At 45.6% G+C, this 26,129-nt stretch overlaps 1 protein-coding gene across 1 annotated transcript in view; it reads left to right on the top strand.

Annotated features, from left to right (window-relative positions):
- The first annotated feature begins 3,374 nt into the window (after nucleotides 1–3,374).
- Nucleotides 3,375–26,129, top strand: part of mef2d (myocyte enhancer factor 2d) — a 79,100-nt gene continuing 56,345 nt past the window's right edge. Inside the window, 1 exon segment of the mRNA XM_061081470.1 lies at nucleotides 3,375–3,578. The gene's annotated coding sequence lies outside the window, so the exon portion shown is untranslated.

The following is a 26,129-nucleotide window of genomic DNA, read 5'->3' as shown; positions in this document are numbered from 1 at the left end:
CCAGATGAAAACACTAATCCAGCAGCTGCAGAGCCGGTCCCAAATGGGGAGGTCACGGCCCTCGTGTGAACCACCAACATGAATTCCCGGGTCGCGGCTTAAGTCTCAGATTTGGGTAAATAAATAAACTGGAAAGTCTGTGTATCTGGAAAGCAGAAAGTCGGAGCAGATGTGAAAAGCATTTGAAATGTTGCACGAGTAGCAAAGTGCTGCAGCTTATGGAATTTGGGTGTTTGCATGTTTGTTATTGAGCAGGAGCTATGAAGCTGTTAGTTTTCATGCATGTGCTTTAGTTTACAGAGACTCAATCTGCACCCAAAGCTTCACACATGGTATCGAACCCTGAGGAAACCCTGATTACCACTGGGGACGTGTTTCTGTATTTTACTTTGACTCAATCCCACTGGTACACTGCTGGTTATAATAAACCAGATCAGCACAGGTCGTCACTAACATACGACCTCGGTCCCGGCTCTGGAATGAATTTCATCTAGTTTTTATTGTCATGTTCATATAAATAAAGAGGATATTGATTCATAAATTCAGATGATGTGCAAAGAGTCGAATGTTTGGATATGAAGCATTGATTTGTAATCGTTCTGTGTTTCTTTACTTGTGCAAAACCAGTGGATATAGAAAATAAATGAATCACACAGACGAGCAAATCCTCAGAACGTCTTCTCAGCATCGGGGAAATCAACTGAGAGTAAAACAGTGATTCTGCATCACTACACTAGGGGGCGCCAGACAGTAGTTAGAACTTGAGCTGCTGAGGAGCTGACAACAAAACTCTGTCACTGCAGCTGGATCCTGTGGTAACATCTAACTCACACCACTGGACTCTTGAATCACGGCAGGATCTTTTCTCCAGGTTCTGTCGCAGACTGAGGTCTTTGCTTGTTTTTCATTTTTCCCGCGGCATCTCCGTGACCCCGGGGGCCGAGCGGCCGACCGCTGGATCCCCATCTGGACTCGAGCCACGTCCATCTGACTGCTGCAGTTCTCCCTAAGCTCCTTATGTAGAGCAGGAAACACACGGTGTAATCTGTGTGTGCTGCTGCCTCCGTCACACTCTGTGTCTGAGCCGGTGTCTCCACCACTGACTCCATCTGCCGAGGCCTCTAGTTCATTAACACATTATTTAACATGTTTATTCTGCTTCTTCACCCTCGTCCTCTTCAGCAGGTCAGGTTCTCATCTTCAGGAGGATTCTGAATCTGCAGAGTTCCACACTTCAGTGTTACCTCTGAAGTTGTGTAATGTAGCTGTGAAAACATCTCAACTAGTGAACATCTCAACTCCTGAACATCTCAACCAGTGAAAATCTCAACTAGTTAACATCTCAACTACTGAACATCACAAATACTGAACATCTCAAATACTGAACATCTCAAGTAGTGAACATCTCAACTAGTGAACCTCTCAACCAGTAAACATCTCAACTCCTGAACATCACTACATCACATAACAACAACCACCAAACATCTCAACTACTGAACATCTCAACTACTAAACATCTCAACTAGTGAACATCAAAACTAGTGAACATCTCAAATACTGAACATCTCAAGTAGTGAACATCTCAACAACTGAACATCTCAACTCCTGAACATCTCAACTCCTGAACATCTCAAACATTGAACATCTCAACTAGCGAACATCTCAACCAGTGAACATCACAACTCCTGAACATCTAAACTAGTGAACATCTCAACTAGTGAACCTCTCAACTCCTGAACATCAGAACTAGTGAACATCTCAACTAGTGAACCTCTCAACCAGTAAACATCTCAACTCGTGAACATCTCAACTCCTGAACATCACTACATCACATAACAACAACCACCGAACATCTCAACTCCCGAACATCTCAACTAGTGAGCATCACAACTACTGAACATCTCAACTCCTGAACATCTCAACTACTGAACATCTCAACTACTGAACATCACAACTAGTGAACATCTCAACTAGTGAACATCACAACTAGTGAACATCTCAACTCCTGAACATCTCAACTACGGAATATCTCAACTACTGAACATCTCAACCAGTGAACATCACAACTACTGTACATCTCAACTCCTGAACATCACTACATCACATAACAACAACCACCGAACATCTCAACTCCCGAACATCTCAACTAGTGAACATCACAACAACATCTAAACTACTGAGCATCACAACTAGTGAACATCACAACAACATCTAAACTACTGAGCATCACAACTACTGTACATCTCAACTACGGAATATCTCAACTCCTGAACGTCACAACATCTCAACAACATCACAACAACACAACTACTGAACATCTCAACTCCTGAACATCTCAACTCCTGAACATCTCAAACATTGAACATCTCAACTAGCGAACATCTCAACCAGTGAACATCACAACTCCTGAACATCTCAACTAGTGAACATCTCAACTAGTGAACCTCTCAACTCCTGAACATCAGAACTAGTGAACATCTCAACTCCCGAACATCTCAACTAGTGAGCATCACAACTACTGAACATCTCAACTCCTGAACATCTCAACTACTGAACATCACAACTACTGAACGTCACAACAACATCTCAGCAAACAACAACATCTCAGCTACTGAACATCTTAACTTTCACTCTGGTATAAAAAGCCTGTGCCTGCTCCTCACTGACGTCACTTGAATAAAGAATAAAACACTTTTCTATTCATCATCCTCGTGTGAACCTGAGCGCGTGAGAGAGTGAACGCGTGCACGTGTGCCGCGGTGACACGCGCCTCACAGCGTCACCGCCACGTCACTGCCTCCCTCACTGTCAACACCGTGTTCCTCCGCCGAGGACACGCAAAGTAGTCCTCTGCTCGGAAACCTGAAGTGAAAGTAAAAGCTGTTTGATCGAACGGTTTGTGTTTATCACAGTGTGAGTGGAGACACAAGTGACGCAGAGTTTGTGTGTTTGTTGAGCGGGTGACAGACACACACTGTTGTGTTGTCAAACTGAACAAATGTCACCAGAGGGTCTGAACTCTGGTGTTCAAGCTTCTTCTGTGTGAGGGTCCAGATTCACTGCGTTATTAATGTGTTATTAATGTCTTGTTAATGTGTTATTAATGTGTGTGTGGGGGGGAAGGGGGGGGGGGGGTTGGGGGGGTCCGGGCTGTGATTTGCTGTGAAAGTCACTCGCTGCTGTCAAAACACGACCAGCGGAGGGATACGGAGTCTTAACACATGATGTCGCCACCGGCCCCGCCCACCCTCTGACAGCTCTGCAGCCGGCCCGTGATTGGCCGCCGCGGCGCGCACCGCCCGCTCCCATTGGCCCGTGGTGGCTGTCAGTCAGCGGAGCGGCGCTCAGGGCGGATCAGGCTCCATTTGCCTGAACTCACAGTTCCACTGGATCAGGTTCTGCTGCGAGGCGGCGCGGAGAGTTACACTTTGATCACAGCCCGCCAGCGCTTTGATCTCAGCCCGCCAGCGCTTTGATCTCAGCCCGCCAGCGCTTTGATCTCAGCCCGCCAGCGCTTTGATCCCACCGAGAGACGCTGGTCCGCGGCGTCAGCACACAGATGTGGACCCGCTGCTCCGGTGAGTCTCCTCATGTCTCCGGTGTGTGTGTGTGTGTGTGTCTGTGTGTTTGTGTGTCTGTGTGTGTGAGGACAGCCCGTGACAGCTGAGGTTCCTCTGGATCGAGTCCCGGTGCTCGAGCTCCTCTCCTCGGTAACCGGTGGCTCATCCGGTTTGATCAGCAGGAACCGAGCGGCGCTATAACTTTTATAGCGTCATCAATTCAGTTTACACGTAAAGTGACAGGTTTACTGTGTGTTTGTGTGTGTGTGACTGTGTGTATTTGTGTGTTTTGTGCGTGTGTGTGTGTGTGTGTGTGTGTGTGTGTGTGTGTGTGTCCTCACATCCTCTAAGCTGTTGTGTCGCTCCAATAATTTCACGTCTCCTTCATGAGCCCATTTCCGATGATTGTGCTCTCGTCGCTGTAGTGATTGCTTCCTCCTCCCGGGAGAGAGAGAGAGAGAGAGAGACATCACAACTTCTAATTTCCTCCTCAGACCCGGAAACAGTTCTGCAGCCCAGTAATGAAGATATGTCCCGTCAGGTCTCATGTCTGTGTTGTGTTTATACTGGAAGAGAGAGGCAGGGAGAGAGGCAGGGGACTGGGAGAGAGGCAGGGGACTGGGAGGGAGGCAGGGAGAGAGGCAGATGACTGGGAGAGAGAGTCAGGGGACTGGGAGAGAGGCAGGTGACTGGGAGAGAGGCAGATGACTGGGAGAGAGAGGCAGGGGACTGGGAGAGAGGCAGGTGACTGGGAGAGAGGCAGGTGACTGGGAGAGAGGCAGGGGACTGGGAGAGAGGCAGGTGACTGGGAGAGAGGCAGGGGATTGGGGGAGAGGCAGGTGACTGGGAGAGAGGCAGGTGACTGGGAGAGAGGCAGGGAACTGGGAGAGAGGCAGGGAGAGAGGCAGGGGACTGGGAGAGAGGCAGGGGACTGGGAGAGAGGCAGGGAGAGAGGCAGGGAACTGGGAGAGAGGCAGGTGAATGGCAGGTGACTGGGAGAGAGGCAGATGACTGGGAGAGAGGCAGGTGACTGGGAGAGAGAGGCAGGGGACTGGGAGAGAGGCAGGTGACTGGGAGAGAGGCAGGTGACTGGGAGAGAGGCAGGTGACTTGGAGAGAGGCAGGGGACAGGGGACTGGGAGAGAGGCAGGTGACTGGCAGGTGACTGGGAGAGAGGCAGGTGACTGGGAGAGAGGCAGGGGACTGGGAGAGAGGCAGGTGACTTGGAGAGAGGCAGGGGACAGGGGACTGGGAGAGAGGCAGGTGACTGGCAGGTGACTGGGAGAGAGGCAGGTGACTGGGAGAGAGGCAGGTGACTGGGAGAGAGGCAGGGGACTGGGAGAGAGGCAGGGGACTGGCAGGTGACTGGGAGAGAGGCAGGTGACTGGGAGAGAGAGGCAGGTGACTGGCAGGTGACTGGGAGAGAGGCAGGTGACTGGGAGACAGAGGCAGGTGACTGGGAGAGAGGCAGGTGACTGGGAGACAGAGGCAGGGGACTGGGAGAGAGGCAGGGGACTGGGAGAGTCTGATGGGAGAGAGGTGAGGCAGCGAGACAATGAGTGTGAGTCTCTGGAGGGAAGTCTCACATGTCAGGAGGAGGAACTGTTATCTCTTACATCATCACCTTGTGCAGCAGAGGGATGTGGACAGATGACGCCTGCAGGTTCTGTAGAAAGATGTCACAGTACCCGGGGGGGACGGTCCAGATAAGGGTGCCGAGCCGATCAGTGCTTCTTCCTGAGTGTCTGACTGAGTTCGCCTCAGAGGCCTGTGAGTGTTTGTTCAGATAAGGACGGTGAGACAGAGATGTGGTGGATTGGATAGACGTACCTGAATCCATCAGCTCAGAGATCAAACCCATCCACCGAGGATTCACCGGTTCCTCTGTTAGATTCAACCCGTCTCACCGGGCTGATCCACGTTCGTCCTGGGAAACAACAAATTCAATCCTCAGACTTTGAGAAGTGAGAGTCTCTAGCGTCTGATGGTTTTCCTCCTCTCATTCCTCCGCAGTTCAAAGCTCAAACTCTTAAATCTCATGAAGGTCGTACAGATCCCTCCAGGCCGAGAGTTTGGTGAAACGTTGGTCCTATGAAGATTGAGACGCTGAGAACTGACCCTCAGTTATATTTGGGTTTAGTTCCATTGAACGATGGTACATTACATTACATGTCATTTGGCTAACGCTTTTGTCCAGAGCGACTTACAATTAGTACACTTAACATTTTTCTGAGGGGCCATTTATGGGTTCAGTGTCTTGCCAAGGACACTTCGTCATGCAGTTGGGGAAGAGTTGGGATTGAGAACGACCACTCTACCCCCTAGGCCACACCACCTCATAGTGGTAGTGGAAGGATTTGACCTGCACTCACATGTTTGGTTTTCTGGAGTTTAGAAGATGCAGAGTCAGATTTGTCGGAGCTTTCGAAAAAGTCAGATGCTGATGAGAAGTTGAAAGGGATTTGACCCAAATTTTAACACCATGAATCATCTTCTTATTTCCTGTGATCTCATAAAATATGATGTCAAACAGTCGTCCTTCATATCCATTTGATTATGTGACACTTTTCCTCGTGAGAAACCTCCTGGTCACGCCCACTCGCTCACGGTGAATCCTCTGGATTTGGCTGTTTTCTCACTTTCACATTCTGCTGACGGTTCACTTGAGGCCTGGAAAAGGTCCTCGGTTACTGACTCTGACTTTTAGGTTTTCACATACATCACATTATATCTGGACAAGATCTGGAGTTCGGTGCAGCTGTGGTCTCTCAAGTCTCTGGAGGAACCCCCAACCCCCCCCCCCCCCACTTCTCACGCTCTCACATGGGAACACAATCCACAAATTGAACAAAATATTGTAACTGGACTTGTTCAGTGCAAAAGCTTAAGCTCCAGATAAGTTACAGGCTCAACTCCAGAAAAGGGCTTTTGTGTCCTGAGCAGCGTGACGGCAGCCGGAGCCTCAGCAGAGAAGAGAGAAGGAGTCGCTCTCCTCAGCAGAGAAGAGAGAAGGAGCAGCTCTCCTCAGCAGAGAAGAGAGAAGGAGCAGCTCTCCTCAGCAGAGAAGAGAGAAGGAGCAGCTCTCCTCAGCAGAGAAGAGAGAAGGAGCCATCTTGATATTATTCTGCCGAGCGTCCGTCCAAACTGCCAGAGTCAGAGTTCGGAGGTTTGTGGAGGAGCAGGACTTTTTGGTTTTTGGTTTTCCTCACTGAAGTTCTGCCATGTGCTGCATCGTGTGCTCTGCTGGCTACAGTCAAAACACAGTGGGGTGGGGGGGGGGGGGGGGCGAAGAACCACCTCCCCCTCTTCCTCCCGCCTCCTCCCTCCTCGCTGCTGTTAATTTGAGGAAGTACAATCATTCTCTCCTGCTGCAGCTTCCTGCTGAAGAGCAAACACAGGCCGCCGTGCTCTCCAGACGTGACCGAGCGGGGGGGGGGGGTCTGTCGGCGTCACGTGAGGAGACGAGCGGCTGAGTGCACAGACGTGTTCTTTCACATGTGCAGGTGCAGGCTTTAACATTTGTACAGAAACGTATTATCATGATTGATTACTTGACAGATGTTTTCCTGCAGAGTGTCGGAACACGGTGACACCTCCTCTCGTGTCTTCACTTGTCTCGATAACGGTGGAAAACCTTTTGGGTTTTTTTTTATTTTCTCACTGGAGAAACTGGAACCATTGAGTGTTTGACAGTTTTATTTTGATTTAAATTACTAAATTCCAACATCTAATCTGTCTGCGAGTTCATTTCCAATCAATAAATGCTTGATTTCGATAGTTATAGGTTCCTATCGGTCTTCAAAATGCCGATAAAAGTAGGTCATGTGAGTGAAAGCTCCAGATCTAACGGACCGATGGAGATTGTTGTGCCGAATTCAGGAAGCCGTTCCCTCCCTTTGTTTTATACAAAACAACATTTTTAATTTAACAGCCTGATATTTTCTGAGAAATCTTCCACCAAGTTTCCTTTAGCTCGGTTCTGTAGTTTTTGCAGAATCCTTCTGACAGAATAACAAACAGTTATGGATCCAACCTCCTTGGTGGAGGTAGAGGATCAGATTTTAGTTTAATTTAAGTATTTTGGATTTTAAATACTGAATCCATTCGTTGATCGAGAGGAAAATAGATTCACTGACTCTTTAGTGACTAGATGATTTGGTGAAGTCGTTCCTCAAGTGTCCCAGATGAGGTCATGTGTTGATTCTGGACTCGTGATGATGAAGATAATCCTCCTGGATGAGATCCTCCCTGCTCTACCTGCTGCTGGTGTTCTAATGACTCTGTGGTCAGTGGAGAGCTGAATCAGGTCCCAGCCAAAGCTCCGAATGAGGCAGGAGAGCGAGCAGCAGCTTATTAATTCCCTGACAGATATGGCAGCGCTCTCCATTAGTCAGGGCCCTCCACACTTCCACAGTGGGACCCAGGACGTTGGCTCGCACTGTAATTGTAACTGGGGTCTAATTTTCACTAATCAATGTGTTTGTTGGCCGGGCTGAGTATCGATGGGCTGTAATCACTGCTGAAGCCAGGGCTGCGTTAGGGAGTGGGAGCAGAAAGTGACATCAATTTGTTTCACATCCCAGCAGCAGGGACAGGACGCTGCTGAGTCCTGGAGGACGAGTCTCCGCCACCTCGTTGATTTGGCTGTTTCCCTTCAGAGCTCGGCCGTGTACCGTAGAGCAGCCTCGGAGCTGGACACGTGTTTTCCGTGTGCTCGCCTGCAGCTGACCCGTGCTCCTGCTCCAGGAACGACCCGGTGAGCCCAGTGAGACGAGCATGCCCGGTCATCGCTGTCAGACTGAAAGCTTCCACGAGTCCAGCTCCTTTCAAACCGAAACGATCATTTCAGCAGAAAGAAGCAATTACTACCTGCTCCGGCCGTGTTGCTTCATGGCCTCTTTTGTTGCTGATTCCGAGGCAGATTTTGTCCGCGGCTGTTCCCACGCTGAGCGAGGAGAACAGGAAGAACTCAGCTGCACAGCAGGCCTCTGCCTTCTGCTATTATGGCTATGATTCAATCATCGCAGGGCAGCGCTTAGCTCCGGCACATTGAGAGAGGGAAAGAAACGTCCGCCCTCCCTCTCCGTTAATGGAACTTGAAGCCAAAGGTGTTTTTGTACAAAGAGGAGACCATCAGCCACTTAATGTGAGAAGTAGCAGCAGCAAGCCTCACCTCACGATCCACTCTCCCCCCACTGCCATTTCAAAATGGCCTCCCTCCTGTGCCTGCAGCCATGGAAGCACCAGGCAGGAGGAACCAGGTCGGCTGAGACTCTGTGATGTGGCCTGTGGTTTGTTTTCTTTGGCCCAGGCCAGAGTTTAACGTGCAGAAGCAAAGCTGAAGCAATTACAGCTCAGTCACTTGAGTGATCTCTTGGTTTTCAGCATCGAAATGAGAACGAGGAAGTTCACTGGCAACTGTTTCATGCTGAGCACTCATTAGCACATAGGCTTGTGTGGGGTTGAGTAGTTAATGCATTTGAATCAATTTAATATCATTTGCGATATATGGAAATGGGCCCAGGTACCTAGCCGTCCTTTACCTTCAGTACTTTGCTCTCTGTAAAACCAGAACATGTATCTTCTCCTCCTGGAGACAAACCTACTGAACCTGGTGAGAAGAACATTTCAACAAAATTCAATTTCCAAGGTCAAGAAAGAGCGTTCAAGCTCATTTGATCTCCTCTCATCAACAATTAATAATCTCGTAACATTTTATGGATTGAACAAAAAACAACGATCAGTTGCCACTTTGAAGGAGTGTGAGGATGAGCAGCCCTTCATGCACAGGGTGATCGTTCCCTCGTGGAAATCAGGTCGGACGTATTTGCCAACACGGCGTCCCTGCTCTGACCTCGGGGGCCGGAGCGAGGGATCAGGATCCAGAGAGGCCGAGGCTGAGAGGCAACAAACCGCCTGACTTACACAGGACTAATCCCTGTCCTCCAGCAAGCTCTTAATTGAGCCATCATCAGCTGCTGATCTACGGGTTAAACATCAATTAAGGTAATGAGCAGATAGAGGCGGGGCTCCTCTTCAGACCAGGGGACAGGGAGGTGATGCAGGCCCATCCTGAGGAGGAGGAGGAGGAGCAGGAGGAGGAGGAGGAGGACTGAAGTGTGCTGTTCGCTGTGATTTGAGTGGAGTGTTGATTAAAGCGCTGCACGACGGAGGCTCTTCAAACAGCCTGTTGGTGATTTGCTGTTGGTTTAGCTGTGTTGGTTTTGGAGCGGCTGCAGCCCGGGTGAGCTCCTCAGCTGCTGCTGGTCACCGGCTGGATTCCTGCCTGATTAGATTTTAAATCCAGTAAAAAAAAAACTGATCTCCAGTTGATATTGAACCTTTTGGATCATTCCACGTCAGAGAAGTTTATAAAGTGATGAGATCTCGTGTGTTAATGTAAATACATCTGTGGATTTATCATTAATCTCCTTCACTAAGTGATAATGCACGAATCTGCTCGCGGTTTTTGAACAAGTGAGTTATTTCTGAAAGCAGCAGATAATGCACATTGAAGTATCTCGGACCACAACGTGACTTTGTGAGACTGCTTGTCTTTTCCAATTTGATCAATTAACAGTGATATTAAACAGGGAAAAGCAGATGAAACCTCAGGATCTGGAGCATTTATTTAGAATTTTGTGATTTCAAACCACCAAACTAGTTTTATTCAACCACAGCTCGATCAGATTACAGCGGAATAAACCATAAATATGATTATTAACCATTCACTTCTGATATGATATCACGTAAACATCGGATATATTAATTAATTTTAATTTTATTAATATTATTAATTTCTTTCTAAACACATGAAGTCTGGTATCAGGTCGTTCCTGTCCGTACTGTTTGATTGACAGATGCTCTCTCGCCGTCACTGAGCCACTCAGACATGGACCAATTCAAAAAGCAGTCTCGCAGATTACCACTTGAAATTTCATTTTTCATCATTTCTCTTTTCCCTCTAACGATTGTGGAAGTGGGTAATTAAGTGTTAAAAGCCTTTTGTGTTAACAAATCACATTTGTCTGTGAAGTGGGATGCGTTTAAGGAACTCATCTGTCCTCGGAGAGCGTGAGTGTGTTGGTTTATTTAACCAACACTTAGCGAGGGTCGGGAAGGGAACCATCACACAGCCGCTGGTATGTTTTTGTTGTGCCGGCACAAGCCACCATTCGATAAGATTACTTCATAATTATTTCATATCATCATTAGAGAAACTCCTCCGGGTTTCGATGCTGCAATATCCTGCAAGTCGTCTTTCTGCCTGATTTCATTGGACCGTGGTGAGTTCAGGGAAGCTGCTGTAACCATGGGGTCAATTAAATGTCGAGCATGTCTGTGCGTTCCCGGGTTAAATTCATCATTTAATTATTAACAAACACAGATGATGCAATCTTTAAATGCATAACTATTTTAGAAGGAGAACTCTTTACTTTCCCATCAGCAGTCACTCTGTGTATATTCAGTTTGGAAAGAAGATGAACCTCTGAACCTTTTCAGTGACCCCCGGACGTCTCAGAACCCGAGGTCAGATTTTAGTTTCTAAGATATTAAGCCTGAAAACTATAAATAAGCTAAACGCTAACAAAGTTTAATGTTAAAGTCCCAAATGTCGTCTTTGCTCTGATGCTATATAAAACCATGTGCTGTGTTTTCTGACAGAACATAAAGTTTGTTTAACAAAGTAACGCAGCAGAGATCCAGAGGGAAAACAAAGCTTAATTAGATCTTTACTGTGTTTTTATGTGCTCGAGCTGGAGAATTACCAAAAGCGTTGTGGAGACATTTTGTCCTTCTGGTGCTTTCAGTGCTTTTCCCCTTTGTTCCAGCACACAGCAGTTAAACAGCAGAAACATATGAAGAGCAACATGTTGCTTTTGAATGCATCTTACGTGTAATGAATCCGCTCAGAGACGTTTTGGGGCAGAAGAACCTTTTAACCTCGGCTCAGTCCGTCCTTATTCCATCAGGGAAACTCGATGTGAAACTTTAGGAAGTTGTGTTGATGTGAAAACAACCTGATATTCTGTGGCTTTCTGGACGAGCGGCAACTGTTGGTGTCATCTTTCAGTGCGGGCGGCAGGTTCAACCTCCGAGTTTCACGAGAAACGTGGGATTCCACACTCGTGTTCGGTGGAGTTGAACGCCAGCGCGGCCTGAATCACAACCGGGCGCTCTGTGGTCGACCACAGGCGTTTCCAGCCCAGATCAACAGAGCAGTCCTCACGATGATGGATTCGGGAGAAGTCGGCCCGGACTTTAAAGAGAGCGTCTTGTAATACGAAAAGGTCACAGGATCCGAGAGCATCTGATTGTTCTGCCGAAGTTCCCTCGAGCAATAGGCTCAGTCTCACCTGCTTACCCCACTCTGGTGTTTCACTGATGATGTAATTATGGTTTTACGTTGTGTGTCACAGTTCATCAGATCTGCTCTCGCTTCCTTCTCAGAACGTCTGTTACATAAAAGTTCAACAGGAATAAAGGAAACGCTGGTAAATCCCCACTCGTTGTTGATTTTCGCTAAGAATATCTCGCTCAGGGCACTAAATTTATCCGGTCCGCCTCGGAAGAAATTGCTGAAAATATCCGGCTTTGGAGCCAAAGTGGAAATCTGTGCTGACCTGGTTTTTTGCTGTGAGGTAGAAACAGATGAGCAAATGAAAACAGAGAAAACACGTTACATTTATCTTGATCAGGGATTATGGAATCTGTAGGAATCTGGCCTCACTATTACATATCATCTCCGGGCGTCTGCTGTCCTGTCCTCTCTCTCTCTCTCTCTCTCTCTCTCTCTCTCCTCCCTTTTGCTTGCAGCACTTTATCCAGATTAAGTTGTATTTTCCTTCTTTTAATATTCTCTTTACCAACCAAAGAGGTCATGTGATGCAAAGCCAGCCAAATGGACATTGTGCAGAGTGTGTGGTGGATCAGAGACCAGCGGGCCCGGATCGAGACACAACCCACGGCCTCTATGTAGGTTAAATGCAACTTAAACCCAACACAATTTGTGGGATTAACCTTGAATAACAGGAGCTTGAGTGGTGCACGACTCGGAACCAGGCCGGGCTCGACCTTGAACGGGCCGCGGTGTCAAAATCCACTTACTTTCAATTCGAATCCATTTAGTTCAGCTTCTGGCAACCTTCAGCAAAATGGGCTTTTATTTAAAATGCCATTAAGTTCTCAGCAGTCGTGGAGCTTTTGAAAGAGAGTGAAAAGGAGAGAAGCGATAAAGTAAATGAGCAGCACGGGAAGTAAACAGAGAAAGAGTCAGAGGAGCTGGTGCTTGTGAATATTCATCTAGTACAAATAGAATTTCTGCTTTATTCACTGAAGGGGATGCACACATGTACATTTGATATTTAAACCTTCACAAGCAGGTGAATAAACCATTTGAACCAGCAGTAGACTGGATGTGTGACTTACCTCAGGAAACCTTTACTTTCCCATACGGCTCAGCTCCGGGGACAGTGAAGGTCACAGACTTAGTGTTTTATCTGAGGACAGATACTTGTCAACACGGGACTTATGGGCTGATCTGCTCATATAGAACCAGCGAGTATTAGAGTCCATTAAAGATCCGAGGTTTTGAGAATAATATTACGAGAATGAAGTCGTAATACTGTGAAAACAATGTAGTATTAGGAGAACAACATAAAGTAAAACTATGAGAATAAGTTATATTGAGTAAAATATTACAAATACAAGTTTCAAGTAAAAATGAACGAGAATAAAGTGTGAATTTTTGGCTACATGTCATTTTAGGGGGGGAATATCCGAAGGCCAATTTTTTCATATTACAACATTGTTCTCATTAAATGACCACTTAACTTTCATAACATTCTGAGTTTCTCAAATTAACTTAATTCTCGTAATATTTCCACATTTTTCTCATTAAATTATGACTCTATCCTCTAAACATAACAACCTTTTTTCTCATTAAAACACAAATGTTTCTTGTAATATTATGACTTAATTCTCGTAATATTATGATCTAATTCCCACATGTGACTTTATTTTCGCAGCATTATGTTATTGTATAAATCTCTGAGCTCCAGAAACACAGAACTTGTTTTTTATATCACCGTCACATCACTGATCTTTTAATTGTGGCGTCACACGCACAGAACATTTGATATGTTTCATAACACAGCTGCACTTGAAGGTGACTTGTTGCCAGAGATCCAGTCGGAGCAGCACGAACCGGGCGGATTATCCAGAGTCAACAACGGGCTGCGATCGACAGCTTTACGTTCAGCTTGGATTAAGGCTTCTCCGTCCAGGGAGTCAAGCTGCAGTCTCCGCTCGGGGGGGGGGGGGGGGGGGGGGGGTCAGCACAGGTCTATCTGATGCTGTTGCCAAGGAGCTCAGAGAACAATGCCTCACAGAAGATGATAAAGGAAGAAGTGAGCAGAGGAAGAAGGAGAATGGTTGAACACCTACAGGCCTGAGAGAAGCTGCAGGAGCAGAGAGAAGCAGGAGAGGAGAACTTCTCTTTACTCTGATCCACGAGCAGGAGTGTTTCAGAATCAAAGCTCTGATCCTGAATCTAAATCTGAAACAGTTGCTTCAGCTGCTCTGGCCAGATATTGTATTTTTGAGTTTTTTACGCTTTTCAACACAAAGAAGTAGAAGTAGAGAAGCTGCTGCTGCTTCCTGTTTCTTCTGAAATGTGTCTTTTTGGATCCCGGTTCATTCTTTTCATAGATTTGACCCCAGTCGCGTTGAATGGGCCACGATGGTCACGCATGAGTAATCACATACATCACTTCACTGAAGCCTGAGGTCAATACATTCACACGCTGTCACGATTCGTCCGGAAAACCAACCAACCTGCGTTCTGCTTCTTTTACGTGAATGTTCTTTGTCAAAGTGTTTGAGGATCATGATCGATTTGAGATGAACTTGCTCTATGAGGCTACGTCCAAACACACACACATAGAAACCTCCATCACGTGACCACTCACATGTTCCTCTCAGATAACATCTCGTCTCCTCCACATGTAAACATCGTAAAATACAGAATTCAACAGCAGCTGTTGGCAAAAACAACCGGGTCAGTAGCACTCGTATTGATTCTCCATGTTGTGTTCTGCACTGGTAGCTGAGGCTGGTGGTTTTCTTCCAGAAGAAGGTCATGTGACAGAAGCTCGACCAATCAGCGAAGGCTACGTCGTGTCTGCAAAGAGCCAATCAGGTCGTGAGCTTCATGGTCCCGAACGTCTCAGTTTCCCCCGGTTCAAACTGAAACGGGACCAGCAGCGTTTCCAGACTTCTCTGTTTATTCGCTCTCAAACGATTTGGGAAACTTTCAGTGGCGTGCCACCGAACTGACGGGGTTACAGAGCGGTGTGGGGGGGGGGGCAGGGGCTGCTGGCCAGCGCCGGCACAGCTGAAATATCAAGAGTCCGAGCCAGGAGCTGAAACTGTACACCCAGGCTTCTCACACCCCCCCTCGCTCTCGCCTGCTCACCTCGCTCTTCCTCACCCTGCCTCTCTTTGATCTGAGGACCTGGCGTTCTATTGCCCTTCATCATCTTCATCATCATCATCATCAAGCCTCCATCCATCCTCCTGGTCCCTCCGGTTCCGCCTCCCAGTGACTCCTCCTCCAGAGGTTACGGCCTCATTTGAATATGTGGATGTGTATCCACCTCCTCCTCCTCCTCCTCCTACTCCCCTAGTGGATGTGTATCCTCCTCCACCTCCTCCTCCTCCTCCTCTTCCTCCTCCTCCTCCTCCTCCTCCTCCTCCTCCTCCTCCTCCTCCTACTCCCCTAGTGGATGTGTATCCTCCTCCACCGGAGGCGCAGCTGTGGCGGTGTTATGAGACCATCTGCGCAGGGCTCATTAAGTTAGCTTGGAGCTAGCATGGTGGCGTGGGGGATGGGGGGGGGGGGGGGGGTGGGAGCTGTGGTTCCAGAGAGAGAGAAGAAGAAAAGTCCCTCTCCTCCTCCCCTCTTCCAAAGTCACACACTTCCCTGTGCTTGTGTGTCTGTGTGTGATGTTGCCATGACTGTAGGCGTGTGTGTGTGTGTTTGTTTGTGTTTGTGTGTACTCATGCATGAACACACACTGGGTCTGAGTGATTGTGTGATTTTCATTCAGTTTTACGATGCAACTCAAATCTGTGGAGTCGCAGTAAAAACCATAAGAACCAAAACCAAACGGATGTTTTGTCAAAAACATGTTTTTCCCCTAAAAAATATTTTTTGTATTGAAGAAAGTTTTTTTTTAAACTTCACATGAAACAGCCTTAGAAGAACATTTACATTTAAAGAGTAGTTCAACGTTTTGGAAAATGTGCTTATTGGAATCCTTCAGAAATGATTCCTCCAGGCGGAGTTTGTTAAAAAACGACCACGAGAAAATCTACTTCTCGTTCCACAGAACTCACGTCCAAGGCCCGGAAGAATTCATTCAATAATAATGATGGTTATAATAATAATCTTCACAGTTTAGATATTGGCTCTGATCTGGTAAAAAGGGGCGGATCCAGAAATGTATATCAATCATTTCCTTTAACAATGTGATTGGAGGTTTTCTCTGATTTCTCTGGTGAGAAACCTTCATGGATCCTGATGGAAATATAAATCCCACTGATTTATTGTGTACGTGTGTAATTTGGTTCGGATCCAAATAAGAATCTGGATCTAGTGGATTTAACTGTGGTTTCATAAAAGGGGGTGGGCCTTAATTTGGTTTGTCTGTTTTATCAACCGATCGGCCTTCTGCGGTGGAGATTATGATTCCATGATCTGAATTGGTTTTATTTTGGCTTAGCTATAAAGCCTGATTGAATTCCTGGTGACGGTTGGGCCCATAGACATATATAAAGACTAGATGTCTCGTTCGACGGAGCCGGACGTCACCACATGGCGGCCATCTTGCTACGGGGCAGTTCGCTCACCCATAACATTGTGTTGGTAAATAACCATAACTTGCTCAATTTTCAACCGATTTTGAAACAGTCTGGTTTGAAAATTGAGTATGTTATGGTTAATTACCACTACCAACACAATGTTGTGGGTGAGCGAGCTGCCCCCTAGCAAGATGGCCGCCATGTGGTGACGTCCGGCTCCGTTGGCCGGCAACGCAGACGAGACATCTAGTCTTTATATATGTCTATGGTTGGGCCTTGGTGGAGGAAAGTGCTTCACTGAGAAATATACTTGTTTCTTATTTAGTTGAACTCCAGATCTAAAACAGTTTTAAGATGTGGATGTAATTGCTTCATGTTGTCCGTGGCTGTAGACCTAGAGCTTTCACTCAGAGGAAGGGTCTCAACCTTCTCTGAGGCCGAGGCTCTCTGCGTCCGGCCTTGGGAGTCGGTGTTTCTCTTTCTTTTGAACGATTTTAAAAAGGGTCTTTACGAGGAGGCACTGGAGTTCTGCTCAGAAAGAAGTGCACAGATACGCTGATGGCTCTGGTAAGTGCTGCTGAAATCTGCTCTCTCTCCGCTCTGATGTGAAAACCCAGTTGTTTTCACGGCCAAAAGCAAAGTGGATGGAGAGCGTGCTTGTTTCCTGTCGGCCGTGTCAGCGCAGGCATTAGATAACGTTTTATTTGATGGTGTTCAATGGCTGACTCGTCCTCACCTCTCGCCCAGGCCTCTCCTGCTCTCCAGCCCACACACACTCCCATGAAGAACCCAAACGCACACACACACAGACATCCGCCCACTCACTCATGTACACACACACACACACAGGCACACTAACACACACACACACTAACACACACCATCTCTCTCTCTCTGCATCTTTCCTCCCGAGGATTCTGGCAGTTGTTTATGTTATTGAACTGGTTATCACGTTACAGCTGGAACAGCACCGGGCTCGGAGAGAAAGAATCCTCCTGCTCTCTCCAGAAAGAGAATAAAGGCAAAGGGAGAGCGGTGAGAGGACGAGATAAGAAAACACGCTGAGATGTGTTTGCACGGCATTGATCGGCATCGTCGGGCGTCCTGACTTATTCTGTGCGAGGATCATAAAACCTGATCTTCCCTGGAGCAGGTTTATGTTCTGGGTCTTTGACAAGTTGTTCTCCTCACTGAAGAACATTGAAGTGAGTCTGTTTCTGTGGGAAAAGGTTTATCGCAGATCCTCGACAGTTTACCTACTACGTCCTCAGTTGACCGTGTTAGCGTTCCAGTCGTACGTTAAGTTTTGACGCTTGTTCCTCTGGTTCCTCGACTGTGGAGTTAACGTGAGAAGGTGACCTCTGACCCTCGCTGTGCTGGACCCTGACCTCTGTTCTTCCAGTAGCAACAGGCCTCCTCCTTCACAAAAGCAGCAGCACTTTGGTTCAGCCTCCTCGTGTTCTGCATATCGAATTATTCTCCCAAATGGAAACGACTGTTGATAAATCGTCTCCTCTGCCACGGGAGTGAGCGATGAGAAGAAGAGAAAACACATTTGGTGGTGAGAGCGTCGGCTCTGTAGAAGTTGTGGAAACTTGTCTTTTGCTGTGTTTTTGCAAACCCAGCAAGAATACATAATCCGAAGATGTGTTATGTCTTCTTCATTCCACCACCATGGTTTTCCTCATCCGATCCAAAGAAGTGCTGCGCTGTCAAATCCCTTCTCTTCTTCACGGCTTTGCTCCTTTCTACAAACCGATAGTCGTCGGCCTTAAATATCCCGCCTACACCAATTCACTTTGCAGGAAACTTCCTCTGACAAAAGTGTTTGGAGAATGTGCACGAGGGAAGGAGGGAGAGGGGGGGGGGGTCTACAAATGACAGAGCCTTCCCAGGAGGCATCTTGCTGAGCCGCTGCAGCGTCCGATCTACACAGCGGATGAATCGCTAAAACCCTGCGACTGTAAAACAAGTTAACCAAAAGGTCAATAACCCCCCCGACTCAGGCGTGACCTCCGGATTATACGACCCGCATCATACGGTCAGACTGTCGCTATGACGATACACAGCGGTGATTGAAGTGAGGACCTGGGCGTTGTGGGATGAAGTCACTGGATTAACATGACAGCCAGGTTTTCTCTTTGCCGTAATGCTGCCACCGGCAAAGCAAAGAAGCTTAGTGCTTTCAGCCCGTTCTCCTGTGCTGTGGTAGCATCTGTTGTTATAGTCGCACACAGCACACACACACACACACACACACACGCGCACACACTCCTGAGCCACTCAAACACATGCTGGAGGGTCATTAAGCCCGGTTTTAATGCACTGACGGGAGGGAGTGTGTGAGTAGGTGGGTGATACAGTATGAAGGAAGGTTTTTCACAATTCCTCTGGAGTCACAACAGGTGTGTGTGTGTGTGTGTCTGTGTGTGTGTCTGTGTGTGGCTGAGGAGAATTATGAGCTGGGTACTAAAAGGGGGGAGGGGGTTGGAGGGCTTATGAAGGGTCCCCTCTGCCCCACCTGTAGCCTGTCAGCTGTTGTAAGCCTGTTAAAACGTCAGCTGTTTCTGAGGAGAAGTGTGTGTGTGTGTGTGTGTGTGTGTGTGTGTTTGTGTCTGTGTGTGTTAGTCAATGTCAGGGAGCTTGTGGAGGGTCGGGGGGGGGGGGGCTGGCTCTGTGTGGCCCTCACCCCCCCCCATCGCACATCAAACGCCTCGTGCCTGCGTCCAGCACCGTTACCACCGGGTCTCACTTCGCCTCCTTCCTGCTCATGTGAAGCTGCTCCGGTTCAAACCGGCTCAAAAACAAACACATCCGATAAACATGGAACCGGTCACAAGTGAAATAGTTCTTCAAGAAAAACAAACTTTTCAAAAGCTTTTAATCTTTTTATTCAGTAATTAACAGAATAAAACCAGTGCTACATCCACTTTACTTTGAAAATGGCTTTTTCAAAATAAACCCACCTCCGTCCACATGAGCATTTTGGTTCAGATTCAGTTTTACTGTTGCTCTAATAACATCTCGTCTCCTCCATGTTAACACTCCTCACTGGACAGCAGCTGTTAGCAGAGACAACTGGGTCAGTAACACTTGGTTCTTCATGCTGTGTTCCACTCTGGAAGCTGAGGCTGATGCCTTTAACTACATTTAAAATACAGTTTAAAATGTTGTTTTCAACTTAAATTGGAAAACACGTGAGGAAAGAATCGAGACAGATTCCTGCGTTTCATCAGTTTTCACTCTTTGTTGCTTTGGAAACGTGTTTTACTTCGGCGCACCGAACAGGTTTCTTGTGTTTTCAGATCTGGTGAATGAGAACCTGACTCGTGGCAACACTTTGTTCAACAGGTTCAGATGGAGACTCTGTGGTTTACAGCTGTTTCTGCTGCCGGAGCCAGACTGACTGAATTCCTTTCCTCCCTGTTCTACCAACAGTTTTATAACGAGGCTGCAATCTGCGTGTTTTCATTTAAAAAAAAAATCTATTATACAAGAAAATAACCTTTTCTAATTTAGACCAAGGGAACATGTCTATTTTTATCAGAGCAAAATTCCAGAACATAAATATAATCAATTTTCTCTCGAAAGAAAAGTTCTTCACACTGAAGAAACTATGGAATCAATTAAACTTTGATGTTTTTAAAGGAGGTCCTGATAAATTTTAAATGTCTGTTGATGAATTGATTGATAAATTGTCTCAACTCTATTCTGCTCCATCCAAGGAAAATATACTGTTATATAATATACTTGTTTACGACTTCTCTTGCTCGTGGATACTATAACGTAGAAGTTTTATTTTTTCCTTCTCCTACAAAAGCTAAACATTGAGAGAAGTCACAGAAAAATAATTATCCCTTAAATCATAAATCATCTTCCAGCCCCTCGAGTGTTGGAACCAGCTGGTAGCAGATGAACATCGTTCTTCTAAATCAGAACTCACAGTGTATAAAACTGTGGGTAACCATAGAAACAGTTATGTTAAAGGTTGAAAGGCGACTGTCGGGGGTGAAATAAACCTATAGACGGGTTGAACTAAAACTAAATCCTCTTTGAAAAATGGCAGCGTTAAAAACAGCTTCTCGTTCTGTCTGGCACTTGTTTCCCGTACGTTTCCAGACACGTCTTTCCACAAAAAAGAATCAATCAAAATAAAAGTTGTCTCATATGAAATGTTGCCTTAACCCGTGCAGCTGTAAAAAGAACAGAAAAAACCCGTCTGGTGTAATTTCTCTGGGCGTCAGCTGAACGTCGGCTGTCTCTCCAGTCGCTCACGCTGGCCTGGGAGCCACAGGTGCGGAGTGATTTATGGCTTTAATTTACTTGATGGATTATTATACAGCAACAGGAATCGAGCATTAATTAGAAAACCACATTGATGTGCTGTTTACGTTCCCTTTGCAGGAACAGGAAGAGCTAACGCATTAAAATAGAGTGGAGCACCCAGAGAGGCATGAAGCGGCTTCAGAGATGGTTTGTTTTCCTCACTGTCAGGTAGACGAGTCAACAGGAGTTTATAGAATTCACCTTAAAACAACCTTCAATCCTTAAGAGGAAGAGCTTTCACCAGTATTTCGTGTCCTCAGATAAGGTGGAGAAGTGCAGCCGGACATTAACCGGTTCCTGGAACAGCAGGCCTGGCTTCAGGGGGCGTTGGAGCCTGGCAGCTGAGGGAGGGAACAGGTTCTTGCGTCTGTTAGGGCTCGTCTTGCTGCTCTTGACCTTTAACCTTTAGCTGTGACACCTCCGGGGGCTGGGAGATGCCAAACGTCCCCGGGTTCGGGGGTCTCAGGAGAGACGACGTCAGACAGACACCATACTGGTTACTGTCGTTAGATAGAACAAACCAGAACAGGATTTCAATGCAATCTCATTATCCATCATTTAAAGCAGTGACCGTCGTAAACACCAAATTTAATTTTCCTTTTTCTGTTAACGTTACACTCAAAATCTGTTCAGGTCTTTAAGCATCGGAATTTTCTCCAGACAGTAAATGAAATAATTTAAGATGAGGGAATCTAGATTACACTCATCTGATTACAGTCATCTATAAGGTATTAATCTCTCTAGATTAACAATGATTTCCTCTAAATAAAAAGCTAAACAATGTGTTCCAGACACCATCCATCTAGAAGAGAGCTACTGTTATTATGTTTACAGCTCAGGTGTTAATGAATGTATCTACAGGCTTACTGTTAGCATTCTGTGTTCTTTCTTTTAACTTCTCAAATCATTTTCTTTTTATTATGTGTTCTTATTTTGTATAAAACTAAAACTAGATAGATAGATAGATAGATAGATAGATAGATAGATAGATAGATAGATAGATAGATAGATAGATAGATAGATAGATAGATAGATAGATAGATAGATAGATAGATAGATAGATAGATACTTTATTCATCCCCAAAGGGAAATTAAGTCATCATAGCAGCCGGTATCTTTGAATACAATAAAATACAATACAATAGAATAAAATAAAAAATATTGAGGAAGAAAGAATAAAAAAAACCAGAAACACAAGATAAATAGGTAGATAAGGTGCAGTGGCAAGATGATGGTAATAGTACTGATGATATGATGGTAATGTACAGTATATATAGTATATAATATAACACAAAATATATTTATATATGATAGTAATTATACCAATTTAATAGCAGTATTTAGTAAAAATGTCAGCAACAGTATATATAATAATAATATTAATATAATAATAATAATTATAACATGTACACATGTATAAATATGTGTATATAGACTTATATATAGAGTTTTTTAATATATTTTATGCTAGCCCAAAACTTTCGTCATAGATTCGCTTCTTCTTGAAAAAAGAGAGTCCACAGACAACACAACGACTTTACAGCAGAGAACAGAACTCGTATTTGAATATGTAATAAACCAGCGTGTGTCGGGGTAAACGGTCTGAAGCCGAATGTGTGAAGACTGGAATGAAATGAAAGTTCTCTTCATCAACATCCCTCAAACTATGTGTAGGTGGTTTGTATTTCGGGCGAGTTGACTCAGCGCCGGTTGAAACGCCGCGAGCGTCGGATCGCCGCGTTTCCCTTTGATGCTGCAGACCTCGGTGGAAGTCAGTGGGTGAAACTGAACCGACCGAAGCCGCGGCCGTCGTCACATGGGAACCGGAACCCGTTTGAAATCCTCCAACATGCGGCAGAAGTCGGTTGTGTCGCTGCTGCAGCATCGTGGCGTGGAGCCGATTCGCTGAGGAAACGAGAAGCAGGATCCGGATCCTCACGTCTTCTGAGCTTTATTGTGTTGCGAGATTTGTCGAGAGTGTGACAAAAAATGTGGGAGAATTCCTCAATAATGTAGGTCGCACACCAGAGAAAAGCTTTGTCACTTTTTTGAATTCAGCCCGTCCTCTGGAGGGAGGCGGATTTGCATAAGCAGGCGATTCACTGTCAAACCCTTGAAAGCAGAACGTGTTTATCCACAAACCTATTACTCATTTCATACAAAAGACAAAGTACCAAATAATCTTGTCTTCAACAAAAACCCTCCTGAGTTCCTCTTTGTGATGGCACACCTTTCACACCGAACAAAAGCACAAACCGATTCTACGACTGTTCCCAGGAATGCTCCGCTCCGTGGACGTAGGTTTATCTTCTACGCTTGTGTGTTTTCTTTCAACATAAATACACTTGCCTCTGGGCGACGCTTCCTCTCAGCGCTCTGTGAGAGGAGAGAGAGAATAGATATCCTCTCTGTGTCGGTGATGGGGCCCCCCTCCGTCTCTTATACCTTATATTACATTTTAAAGGGTGGTTAAAGCGACATTTTGAATTGAGCTGTACATGTTTTATTGAATTATGGGGTAAATCTTTGTGATTAAAAGTCTGTTAGCTCAAACTACAGTGGGTGTGTTGACAAAAACCTTTCTCTTACTGTCTTCTGGAATATTTAGAAAATTTGTTCTCAAGATGCTTTGTTGGCATTTGATCAAATCAGTTGGGGAATATTTTATTTTTTTATATATTTATTAAGAATGTTTTACATGTTTTGTATCACTCATTTGTAAAGATCTGTAAAGAGGGTCTTTGAGATAAGGTCGTTACTGATTGCTTGTGTTTGTCGTGGAAGCAGTTGTGTCCTCGCTGCTCTGACATTAGGATTGTTGTGTTTTAGTGGTGTTGTATATTTTTTCCAACCCTCTCTTATACCTTATATTACATCTTAAATGGTGGTTAAAGCGAAATTTGAATTGAGCTGTACATGTTTTATTGAATTATGGGGTAAATCTTGGGTGGGTGTGTTGACACAAACATTTCTCTTACTGTCTTCTGAAATATTTAGAAAATTTGTTCTCAAGATGCTTTGTTGGCATTTGATAAAATCAGTTAGGGAATATTTTATTGTTTTATATATTTATTAAGAATGTCTTACATGTTTTGTATCACTCATTTGTAAAGATTTGTAAAGAGGGTCTTTGAGATAAGGTCGTTACTGATTGCTTGTGTTTGTCGTGGAAGCAATTGTGTCCTCGCTGCTCTGACATTAGGATTGTTGTGTTTTAGTGGTGTTGTATATTTTTTCCCACCCTCTCTTATACCTTATATTACATTTTTAATGGTGGTTAAAGCGAAATTTTGAATTGAGCTGTACATGTTTTATTGAATTGGTAAATCTTGGGTGGGTGTGTTGACACAAACATTTCTCTTACTGTCTTCTAAAATATTTAGAAAAGTTGTTCTCAAGCTCAAGACGCTTTGTTGGCATTTGATAAAATCAGTTGGGGAATATTTTATTTTTTATATATTTATTAAGAATGTGTTACATGTTTTGTATCACTCATTTGTAAAGATTTGTAAAGAGGTGCTTTGAGATAAGGTCGTTACTGATTGCTTGTGTTTGTCGTGGAAGCAATTGTGTTCTCGCTGCTCTGACATTAGGATTGTTGTGTTTTAGTGGTGTTGTATATTTTTTCCCACCCTCTCTTATACCTTATATTACATTTTAAAAGGTGGTTAAAGCGAATTTTGACTTGATGGGTGGGTGTGTTGACACAAACCTTTCTCTTACTGTCTCCTGAAATATTTAGAAAATTTGTCCTCAAGATGCTTTGTTGGCATTTGATCAAATCAGTTGGGGAATATTTTATTGTTTTATATATTTATTAAGGATGTTTTACATGTTTTGTATCACTCATTTGTAAAGAGGTGCTGGAGGAGGAGCTTGTGTTTGTCGTGGAAGCAGTTGTGTCCTCGCTGCTCTGACATTAGGATTGTTGTGTTTTAGTTGTGTTGTATATTTTTCCCAGATTTCCTGCTCCAGATAGTCGGAGGGAGTTCATTCTTTTCCGCCCCCCCCCACCCACCCAACCCCTCTCAGATTTATCCATATAAGTTTCTGCTCCAGGACCAAGTCGCCCCCCAGAGTTTCTGCCCCTTGTTTAACCCGTCGGGCTCCGGGCAGCGACACGCCTGCACCCCCCCCCCCCCCTCCACTCAGCAGCACTACACAGTCGCTGTGTTGTGTGGAAAACTCAATGACACAACTGTTTCCCACACAGACCCCCCCCATCGCCCCCCCCCTAGCTTCCCTCTGAGATTTCAAGGTCAGGAAAGGGCAAAGGCCTGAGAATCGTTGGTTGGGAAGCAGAGCGACAGACGGAGGTTCTCTCCTTTTACAGTCCTCCTCTGACTGGATCTCGCCAAGTTCAGATCTGCGAGCGCTTTGAATTCCACGGCCTGGATGGCGTTCTGCGTCGGGGGGGGGACGGGGACGGGAGCCGCGGCGTGTTGAGCAGCAGAGGATCGGTTCTAACATCAAGTGTGAGGCGTTTGGGCCGAGTGGCACGAGACATTACTGGTGTGTTGGACTCCGACAGCTGAGCATGCAAGTGTGTGTGTGTCTGTGTGTGTGTCTGTGTGTGTGTGTAGATCTGGGGGGTGGGGAGGGGTCCACTGGAACAAAAGGTATGTAGGCAGCTGCCGTCCGACTGCTCATGATCCCGATGTAGGATGTTCGCTCACATGTGCACGAGGGACAGACCGGTGTACAACAAGGATCTGACATCCTGAGCTAATGTGCACACACACACATACACACACACACACACACACACACACACACCACTATGAACCCATTTGTTTCGGTACAATAATAAATGTAGTTGTACAATGAGGCCAAACTTGATAGAGATGTAATAATCAGTGTCGAGCTGCACTGAATGATTATAGATCTGTTTATATATTATTTGATTTGTTAGTTACTGAACATAGTTACCATTAAATATTGTGATGAACGATTAGGATAAACTGTCTTTAACATAGTGTGAAGCCAACAAGATGATTGGTTCTCGAGATTTTCATCAGAAAACACAGAAAACTGAGATTTCTGGACTTATTACGTAGATAAATATTGTATCGTTCACACCTGTTGACGTCTTCACCTCTTTACGCCTCAACAATTCAACCTTGGCAAAAGTAAAATGATTCTCTCAGTAGATTTTCACGAGTTAGATAATCGTGGTAAATACTTTTCACGTATATAAAAACATGGTTTGTAGATTATGATTTTTAGTTAAAGGCTCTGAAACTCAACTCTGGATCTTCTCCTGGTTCCAGAGAGCAGCTCCTCACCGGCCCACACCGGGACACTGATGAATGGGTGGCAGTTGCTGACGGCATATTAGGGCAGAGGGTTGACCTGGGAGGGGTTTGCTGGTCGGGGGGGG

The sequence above is a fragment of the Limanda limanda genome, chromosome 11 (genome assembly GCF_963576545.1).
Source record: "Limanda limanda chromosome 11, fLimLim1.1, whole genome shotgun sequence".
Taxonomy (NCBI): Eukaryota; Metazoa; Chordata; class Actinopteri; order Pleuronectiformes; family Pleuronectidae; genus Limanda; species Limanda limanda.
The sequence above is the reverse complement of the archived record's forward strand: the minus strand, read 5'-3'. Positions and strand labels throughout refer to the sequence as shown.